Source organism: Meriones unguiculatus, chromosome 17 (assembly GCF_030254825.1).
Source record: "Meriones unguiculatus strain TT.TT164.6M chromosome 17, Bangor_MerUng_6.1, whole genome shotgun sequence".
In the NCBI taxonomy this organism is placed as follows: Eukaryota; Metazoa; Chordata; class Mammalia; order Rodentia; family Muridae; genus Meriones; species Meriones unguiculatus.
The window spans coordinates 91,523,357-91,534,421 of record NC_083364.1 but is presented as its reverse complement, the minus strand read 5'-3'; the positions used below and the strand labels follow the sequence as shown (position 1 = coordinate 91,534,421).

At 40.2% G+C, this 11,065-nt stretch overlaps 1 pseudogene; it reads left to right on the top strand.

Moving 5' to 3' along the window:
- Nucleotides 1-1,839: 1,839 nt before the first annotated feature.
- On the top strand, nucleotides 1,840-1,940 carry LOC132648899 (U6 spliceosomal RNA; annotated as a pseudogene).
- The last annotated feature ends 9,125 nt before the right edge of the window (nucleotides 1,941-11,065 follow it).

Here is an 11,065-nt window from a genome sequence, read left to right as displayed (position 1 = left end):
ATGCGTGCGCGTATTGATTTTACCGGTCTGCTGGTCTTTAGTGTCTATTCCGCTGGTTTTCTGCCACTGAGGGGTTGGGTGGCCCATACAGTCACTGGCTGGGCAGCCCTGTGTAGTCCATGCTGCCACTTGCAGACTTGGGATCTGGGAACGTTTGTACTGTGGGTCTGAGTCTCTGTGGCTAGCACTGTATTGGGCATGCGCTCTGGCGGGGTGGATTTTCAGCGGTGCGTGCACTCCTGCAGAGCCTGGTGGTGGTGGTAGTGGGGGGGGGGTTCCGCAGGTCAAGAGCTCAGCGAGAGGGCCCTAGGTGGGGTGTGTTCTCCTCTGAGTGGTGGCGTTCAGCAGGTAGTTGTTGCTCTCTGCTGCGGCTGCGGGGTCTGGAGCCCTGCCTCCCTGCCTCCACCTGTCTTGGGTCCCAGACACTTAGCTTTGTGGCTTTGGTATCCAGGAAGAATTGTATTGTAGATCTGAGTCTCTGTGATTAGCGCTCAGTGGTCGGAGCTCTGTGATTGGGCCTGAGCTCCTCCTGTGAGGAGGTTTCTGGGGTTATTGTGCTCTGGCTGCTTGCTGCACTTCCTGCTGCAGTCTAGCCTCGGGATTGCGTCAGGGGGATGGGGGACCCGAGAGCCCTGAGTGGAACGTGTGTCCAAGGAGGGGACGGGTGTTCAATGGGTGGTTACAACAGACCGCTGCTGTAAGTGGCCTGGAGCACTGTCTCTGCTGCCTTGATCTCCCGGATGTGAGCTTTGTGCTCCACTGCCTGGTGCTGTGTGCGGGTTTCCCCTTGGGAGGCCCGGATAAGGGAAATGCCTTATTTCCTTCCCGGAGAAGTCCGTGCCCAATCTAAATCTACTAGCATTCCATGCTTCTGTGGTGGCCCCTCTCCTTTAGAAAGCCCAAAAGTCCAAATTCTAGCTTCGATTGACTCTCCACTCACCAATTCCGGAGATTCGTGTCTTCTGCCTCTCCAAAACAGTGCGCTCACTGCCATCTTGGAGTCTCCAACAATAACATTTTTTATCCTACTTACTGAACCAGCCTGTTTTTTTTTTTTTTCTTACATGGTCCTTGGTTGGAGTATCAGTCTTAAAAAAGATCCCTGGGCCCAGATTTCTTGGTTCCGTTGCTCTCCTTGTGGAGCTCCTGTCCCCTCCAGGTCTTTCTATCTCCCCTTTCTTTCATAAGATTCCCTGCACTCTGCCCAAAGTTTGGCTATGAGTCTCAGCATCTGCTTTGATACACAGCTGGGTAGAGTCTTTCAGAGGCCTTTTGTGGTAGGCTCCTGTCCTGTTCCCTGTTTTCTCCCTCTTCTGATTTCTATCCTGTTTGCCTTTCTGAGTGAGGATTGATCATTGATCCAGGTTCTTCCTTCTTGCTTAGCTTCTTTAGGTGTACAGATTTTAGCATGTTTATCTTACATTCTAATATCCACTTAAAAGTGAGTATATACTATGTGTGTGTTTCTGCTTTTCGGTTTGGATGAAGAAAATATGAGGTGTTGCTGAAATGTTGAGATTGCTGTTTATTTTATTTTTTATTTTGGAGAAAGAACCAAATAAATGTCATCAAAGTGGAAACAAAACAGTTTTTAGATGATCTCTATAACCTATGAATGATTGAAGAAATGTAAAGCAGACTCAACCATTAGAAAAATATATAGAGAAGAAATTAAATTACTTTCTGTGCTACAGAAAACACAGCAAACTGCACTAAACTACAACAGTGCCTTTTTTGTGTTGTTTTATGCCTTTCACAATGAGAAACAAAGCAGGAACCAATTCCTTAGATTGCTTACCTCTTCTTGTCATCTCTCCAGGTGAAATAACAATTATGTGTCTGCTGAAGCAGCATGTATACTAAAATTGGAGCGACACAGTAGATTAGCATGGCCTCTGAACAAGGGTGACATACAAGTTTATGAAGCATTCCGTACTTTTTATCAACAACTCTATTATTATAATAACCAAGCCAGATAAAAAACACAACAACAAAGAGAACGATAGGCCAGTATCCCTGATGAACATCGGTTTAAAAATCTTTAATAAAATACATATAAACCAAATGCAGACAAACATCATGAATTCTTTTCAAAAGGAGTGAATATTTTTTTCTCCTTTGACACTAACAAACATTTGATCTTCTTCAATAGCTTTAGAAAGTTTTGAATTATTACTTCAGACAGTAAATATCACAGCCCAGAATCTTATAAATATAACATGAAATAAATACAAAACTGTATATTCCTTTGGCACCTTATCTAATTGAACTCACAGAAAATGTTGAGGTTTTCTATTGAGCTAAAGAAATTACCAGTACTTGGTCTTTTTATGATAATCTTTCTTATCTTAACTTTAAAATACAAAAGTAGCTACTAGTCCAGCTATTTCAAGTATTTCAATGCTTAAGTCTTTCATATAAGTTCTTGATTTATGGAAATTTCAGATATTCAAATATTTTTTAGGATACAAAACATATCATTGGGATGATGTAATGTGATGGAGTAGCCAGGATGCCGCCTGTGTCTGTTGGACCCCTACGACCATTGATTAATGCAATCAACTGACCAGCAGTCCACTGGCTTAATGCTGAGAAGAGACTCTGAAGGCATCAAATCTCATGTCTTTTATCTTTAAGGAAAGATTGCATTTGGTATTTAGTCCAGGCACAGAGGAGATAGGATGAATGAAGAACAACCTAAAAGAACACGTGCTTTAACCTTGAATCAAGGGTTCTTTACAGTTAGACCTTTTGATTATCTTCCAAGTGAAAATTTAGAAATTGCCAAGTTATGTGCTATAAAACGTATTGTGCAGGTTTGCAACCTGCATGTTTTCTGAATTCTGAATCTCACCAAATGAAAAATTGTTGTTGTGTGTATGTGTGTATGCATGGGTATTTGCATGTGTGTGTGCACGTGCATGTTCCAGGGATCTTAACTTAGGTCCCCATACTCACATAGCATGTTGTCCACTGACCCATTTTCCCAGCCTGAGTTATTGCTTTTGAGTGGATTATTTAGCTTGTATATGATATTAAAAGTGATGATGTGTACTTTTTTTGCACTATTCCTATCATTTGATCATTTTTTCTTTGTTCTGAAAACCCCCAGAACTATAGTTTATCTGGATGGGCAGTGATGGTCTCATGAAATGAACATCGCCGCTGATATCAAACAAAGTGTGAATTCACAATAATATTACGTTAAATGAAAAGTTGTATTAGTGCATCACATGCCATGAGTAATTTCAAAGAACTCTCAGGCATCCTCTCACTGCATGTTTGGAAAGTGACTTCTTGCTAGTATTCTCACTGCTTAGGCATACACACCTTCTGGGAAGATGTGGAGATCTACTGATGGATATGATTTGACATGGCTTTAGGTAGTTTTTCAAAATCATATGCTGTAACTCTCTTATCTTGAAAAGGACAGCAAAAATTAAGTAGTTAATATAGTCTAACTAACACAACTCAAATATGTTTTGCTATTGCACCAAAAATCAGGGAAGTTGTTGGTTGCAAGCATGGAGTTAGTTATTATGAAAGAAGTATTGCCAAGATTACCAGCATCATCATTGACATAGCTGAGGCCAAGTGACATGACTGCCTTCAGGCTTTTGCTGTGCATAAATTAGGAACACAGACCACTAGCTGCATCTACATTTTATAATTAAAGAAATAATAACCCGTTACTATTCCTATTAATGATCTTCCCGGCATCTAACAAATTACATTCTGCTGGTGATACAGAACTTATTTTAGCTATAGCTGGTAGGACCATTTCTAAAAGCAATATGCTGCTGGCAGGCCCATACTCATACACTGTTATAGTTATCCTGTTTCCTGTTATGTTAGATGACAAAGTAAATGATGTAGCAACACCAGATGGTGTTTATAATAAAGCATTGTGGTGGTTGTGACATTAGCCAATGTGTAGACTTAATAACTAGATCACTGCTTTTATGAGCATCTCTTGGGTGTGGAATACCCAGTGGAGAGTAATATCATAGCTCTCGTTACACATTTTAATCACTGTTATTCCCAAGTACTGGAAACTGGGACATTTTCTCACTGAGCTTTGTGGGAACCTTTTCATCATCCCATGGAGACAGTAAGTCATCTTAATTGTAAAGAATTGCCAACTGGTGAAGATCTGAAAATTTAACACCTTCGTTCATTATTCCTCCTATACTAGGCCACCATAGGCACTCTCTTGCTGAGTTCTGCTTGTTTCCTAAAACTCCCCTTCATTGGACTACCATTTCAATTGCTCTAGGCTAGAAACAACCTGTGTTTTATATGATGCAAGCAACAGTCTGAAAAGATTCAGTTTTTCTTCTGCATAGTTTTTTTTTTTTTTTCTGGGACATTACTGTAAGGTTTAATATCTATGTCTAACCAGATTTGATGTGTTTAAGTTCAGTCACCGTGCTGAATATGCACAAGAAATTGGCATGCAAACTATACAAAATAAATCATTCCACTCATGATATTACTAAACTCATAAGAAAACAAACAAAAAGCAACATGATAAAGAATGTAACAAAATTATACCTAGCATTTTTTTTTTTATATCAGAAGCTCAGGATTTTATTTTCTTTTTCTTTCTTTTTTTTCTTTTATTATTATTATTTTTTTATCAGTTACATTTTATTAACTCTGTATCCCAGCCATGTCCCGATCCCTCATTCCCTCCCAGGCCCTCCCTCCCTCCCTCATCTCCACCATGCCCCTTTCTAAGTCCACTGATAGGGGGGACCTCCTCCCCACTCATCTGATCCTGTTTTATCAGGTATCTTCAGGACTGGCTGCAAAGCCCTCCTCTGTGGCCTAACAGGACTGCTCCTCCCTTCGGGGGTGGGGAGACCAAAGAGCCAGTCATTGAGTTCCTGTTAGAAATAGTCCTTGTTCCCCTCACTTTGGGAAACCAATTGGTTACTGAGCTACCACTGGCTACATCTGAGTGGAGGTTCTAGGTTATAACCATACATGGTCCTTGGTTGAATGTCAGTCTCAGAAAAGACCCTGTGCCCAGATATATTTGGTCCTTGTGGAGCTCCTATCCTTTTCCCAACAGACTAACTCCCCTTCTTTCTTATGATTCCCTGTACTCTGCCAAAGGTTTGGTCATGAGTCTTTGCTTTGAAAACTCTGCTAATTAGAGTCTTTCAGATGCGCTCAGTAGACTCCTGTCATACGTTCAATGCACATCCCACCTGTCTTTCTAAACGAAGATTGATCATCTTACCCCATGTCAGCTCTCTTGATACCTAGCATTTTATTTAAGACTTAAGTACTTTTAATTTGCATATAAGAATAAAATGAACATTCTATATACATCAAAATATGAAATTATTATTTTATTAATTCTTGTGTTTAATTTACCCATCTGTAGAGCCATTAGCAGGATGTCATGGAGAACACATTAAAGGATCTGTTAAAGAATCAATAAAAGATGTGAAGACTGGGCTTGCCAATGGTCTGCCTGATGGAGATAGTCTACATGGAAAGAGTTCCATGAGAAAAGGCAAACATTTAAAGAGAGGTCTGTAGTCTTCTTGTTAACTGAATATACTCATTAGGGACCTTTTGCAATCTCCAGTTCACATCCACGTACTGTGGGTAGTTTGGGAAGCCATGAGGAAATTATGGTATAATGTAGCCAGGGTCATGGTTTCAGAGAAAGGACCGTCTCCTGAAGGAGGTAATATTTCTGCTGAAAGCCCAGAGCTGGAGGGTTGTTTTGTGTTTTTTTTTTTTTTTTTCCCAGACGCTCTTCTGATATGAGTGTGTCTCAGGAATTGGAAAAATCACATGGGAAATTCTGAATTTTGTCTCCAATATTTGTGAACATATTGTACAGACAAGTTAGCAAAGTGAGGGAATATGATGCCATATCATTTTCCTTATATTTTAAATAACAAATGATTATGTGAAGTACCTTAAATAATTGGTTATGTAGCTACACAAAGAAGAAGTTTGTTTTGCTAATGAATTCATACTTTTTATTCTCTTCTTTTTCATAAAATAACATTAATAATTTCAAATTGTCACTTATCTTTTGACAAACCACTTACGGCTATCTTCGTGAACTTAAGGATACTTTAGAGTCATAGGTGGAATGTCCTTTGCTTGGATTGTAATGAATAGATAGGAAAACTGTGAACAGTGAATGGTGTGTTGCTTTAGCAAGCTTAATATGCAAGAGACGCTGATAAACAGAGGATTGTTCACCTTTGTACATCCCATGGTCCATGGGCTTTGCATGTATGCGGTCTATTGTATGCTAAGTAAACTTAGTCACTAAATATCGATTATCCCAGCCACTAAATATCCATTTATTAGCTCATTCAACTGTGCTGATTGCCTATTAGGTGCCCTGGTCTGAGTACCTCTTAACGTTAGAAGTCAAGTAGTTGGCCAGTTGAGTTCTCACCCAGGGATGGAACGGAGATATCGAGTATGTTTTCTCAGGTTTGGGAAAGAGTCTATTTCCTTGGTGCTACAGAATACATCTGCTTGTTCCAAGCTGACAGTTTGGGAGAGGGGGAGGTGAAGACTGGCGGTGTAAGCAGATGTATGGAAGAATGGGAGAGAGTAAAGGAAAGAGATAGGGAGGGGAAAAGGAGAAAGAAGAGGAAGAGGAGGAGGAGGAGAGAGGTTGGTCTTTGAATTTCTTTCATGAACAGGTGAGACATACTGAAAAATACCTTTCATTAAATCAGCTGACTAGAGGACTTCATTACATTAAAAGTAGTTCCTTTTACTTTTTCCCTAAGTAGCAACATAATAAGGAGGGTGCTATCCCCTTGCTACTATTTATTCCTTTGTTAAAAGAATGTTAAAATTGTAGTGGTCTAAATAGAAATGGCTCCCTTAGGCTGGTATATTTGAATGCTTGGCACCAGCAAGTAGCACTGTTAGAAGGTGTGGTCTTTTGGAAGGAAGTATGTCACTGGGGGTGGGTTTTGAGGTTTCAGAGGGCCTCTGAAAGACTCTACCCAGCAGGGTATTAAAGTGGATGCTGAGACTCATAGCCAAACTTTGGGCAGAGTGCAGTGAATCTTATGAAAAAATGGGGAGATAGAAAGACCTGGAAGGGTCTGAAGCTCCACAAGAACAACAGGACCAAAAAGTCTGGGCCCAGAGGTCTTTTCTGAGACTAATAGTCCAACCAAGGACCATTCATGGAGATAACCTAGAACCCCTGCATAGAGGTAGCCCTTGACAGCTCAGTCTCCAAATGGGTTTCCTAAAAAAAGAGCAGGAGCTGTCTCTGACATGAAGTCAGTGGCTGGCTCTTTAATTACCTATCCCTGAGTGGGGAGCAGCCTCACCAGCCACAGAGGAAGACAGTGCAATCAGTCCTGATGAGACCTGATAGGCTAGGGTTAGAGGAAAGGGGAGGAGGACAGCACCTATCAGTGGACTGGGGGGGGGGGGGAGCGGCACGGGAGGAGAAGAGGGAGGGAGAAAGGGAGATATGGTGAGATTGGGAGGGGATGAGGGTGGGGCTACAGGTGAGATACAAAGTGAATAAATTGTAATAAATAAATAAGTACATATAAAAAAAAAACCAAAACGCCAAAGCCAGGCCCAGCATCACTCTGTCTTCCTGCTGCCTGTGGATCCAGATAGAGAACTCTCAGCTCTCCAGCACCATCTCTGCCTATGTGCTGCAATGCTTCCAATCATGCTGGTAACAGACTAAAGATCTAAAATTGCAAGCAAGCCTCAATTCAATGCTTTCCTTTATAAAAGTTGCCACGTGTCATGGTATTTCTTCACAGCAATAAAACACTGACTAAGACACAGATCCTGTGTCTACGTAAATTGGTTGATTGCATAGAGCGGTGCATGATACTGGTAGACATCCTGAGGGCTACTACAGTGTCCTGTGGCCAGTAGTATACAAACTATGCTGTGTTCTTAATGAGACCTAATTCAGTTACCCAAAGAGTTAATGAAGGCTATTAACAGTATAAAATTACTTGAGAGAGAAAGAATTTGATAAATATATGTAGAAAAATGCTCAGCTTCAGGAAGGCTGAAGGATGGATATCTTTATAAAACTTTACTTTTATTTGTCTTTTTCTGAATTTATCTACACTCCTTTTCTCTCTCTGATTTCTCCTGGACCCTCCTCATGTTCCCTTCCAACCTCACCTCCTTTAAAAATAGTAACTCACCAGATTTTGGTGCTGTCCATCTGCACATGGGGATGGGGCTATCCACAGGTGTATGTTCAAACTACCAAGACCCACACCAGGAAAACAATACACTTACCTTTGCTAGCAATGAGGTGTCAATAGCTCCTCACCTGGGGTTGAGAGCTCTTGTGCTCCTCCCCATCCCATGCTGGAATGAACGTTAATTGGCTTGATCTTGTGCAGATCGTGTGTAGGACACCACAGCTGCTATGAGTTCCTGGGAGCAATGGTCCTGCCGTATCCAGAAGGCACTGTTTAGCTATGTTCCTCAGGAGCCTCTGGCGGTTACAGTCTTTCTGCCTCTTCTTTCAGCACGGTCCATGAGCCTTGTGGGAAGGGTGTGTAATACTGAGGCATAATCTGTGGTTGAGAAACTTTTGCCTTATCAATTATGATTGAATAGTGAGAAATTTACACAAATGACTGAGAAGTTAGGCCTTTGCTTTAGCATACTTTGTTTTTAACTTGCTTTGTCAAGGTAAATATATTTTAACTGGTACAGAAATATGAAACTATACACATTACTGGTGTACTGTGATGTTTTTATATATGTACGCACGTACACAGTACATTACTGTGATGTTTTTATACATGTACGCACGTACACAGTACATTACTGTGATGTTTTTATGCATGTACGCACGTACACAGTACATTACTGTGATGTTTTTATGCATGTACGCACGTACACAGTACATTACTGTGATGTTTTTATACATGTACGCACGTATACAGTACATGTGCTGTGATGTTTTTATACATGTACGTACGTACACAGTACATTGCTGTGATGTTTTTATACATGTACGCACTGTACTGTGTTTTGTTCAGGTTAGATGTATCTATTACCTCAAAGATCATTTATTTATGGAAAAAGCTTAAAAAATCTTCTTTCAGTCTGTCAGGTCGTTTTTTTTTTTTTTTTTTTTTTTTTTTTTTTTTTTTCTGTGAAGAGACCCCATTGACCAAGGCAACTCTGAAAACATTTAACTGGGGGCTGGTTTACAGTTTTAGTTGGTTAGTCCATTCTCATCATAGCGAGAAGCATGACATCATCCAGGTAGATAAAGTGCTGGAGAAGGAGCTGAGAGTTGCACATCTTAATCCAAAGGCAACAGGAGAGTGTATTACACACCGGGAAGAGTTTGAGCATATGAGACCTCAAAGCCCACCTCCAGAGTGATACACTTTCTCCAACGAGGCCACACCTACTCCACGGCCATACCTCCTTATAATGTCGCTCCCCATTGGCCAAGCATTTAAACACATGAGTCTGTGGGGACCATACCTATTCAAAGAACTACACCCTCCTTTTAAGATTTTGAAATGCACCATGTACTAAGCATGATTACTGTTGCTGTTGGTAACTATTATAAAGAAAAGAACACTCCTGTAGGATCACACCGCCCCTCCCCCCACTGGTTCTCCTATAATTTAACATCCGTGAAGCAACAGCAATCATGATGATGTTTAGTCTAGGGATGATATACAGAACTTGTGAATTAACCACCGTGATCTTCTTGGAAATAAAGCCACAATTAGGCCCATAAAGATAAAGATAAAGAACATGCAATAGGTGAGGAATGGAGGGAAGGAAATGAGTTTTAAATGATCAGAACATTAGCATTAGGAGAGGGATGATGGTTGGTTGCTTTTACTAGAAACACCATGAAAGCTGTACTTTATAGTGTTTAAAAATACAGAAACTGGGTCAGGGAACATTGTCTCCATTGCAACGTATTTGAATACTATTAGAGAGCTGTATTTTATTTGCTCTGCCTCATTCAAGAGACCATAATCAGAATAAATGAATGCAGGACTCAGTGGGTCAGATTTGTCAGCTTAAGAGCTTCCTCTTAATTAATTCTGTCTGGAGAAACACAGGCAACCGACTCTGAGGGAATTAGAGCATGGAGGAGCCGCCAGGCTACGCAAACGTTGTTTTCAATTCTAGCTTTCTGGAGCAGAGACATCTCTAACTGCCTCTTCAAATTTTGTGCAGCTGCTAGATTTATGTAAACAAAGGGTAGCTTTGTAATATGGCGGCTTCAGAGGAATGACAACGCCAAGTACAGATGGAAAACACAGACAATCAGATCATAGGATGACAGACAATAGAGGAAGAGGTCAAATAGTGTTAGATTATAAAATCCTGGTTCCATTGAAGAGGATATCATCTGTCTAGTACAAAGTAAATTAGTTATTCAAAACAGAGGTTAGGGAGTGTGTGTGTGTGTGTGTGTGTGTGTGTGTGTGTGTCTGTGTGTGTGCAGACAGACAAAACTTCACCTTTCAAACTGTCTGCATTCTTAAGTATTAACAGTCATGTACCAAATACTAATAAAATATATTTTGGAATTTCCTCAGTACTGTGAATTTATAATCTACAGTAAAGTTTTAGACTCCAAGGAATTTATACTCTTGTAAGTGTGAGGGGTGATATGATCAGATATTCAACTTTATATTAGAAATGGACCTTCCAAAATGGTGCTTTATCAGACAGTGATTCCTAGCAACTGAAATCTTCCTCACACTCCAAAGAAATGAGTATATAAGGGATTACATTATTTTAGGATGAAGAAAATGAATCACAGAAAAGTAAAGTGAATTGCTTACATGCAGAAATGTAAAGCTTGTGAAAATTATCTTTACTTTCTCTGACTTGTCTTTACTTAGTTCTTTCAGGAAGGAAAATATAAGTTACTCTGACCTCAGAAATTAAATATAGAATAGTCTGAATGGAAGAGTGGGTAAGTTAAAAATTGCCAGCTACATTTGTCTTCTGTAAATGCAGGAGAGTCAAACAAAATGTGAGAAATAAAGTGATGTTTTTATTAAATTTTTGAGAATTTTAT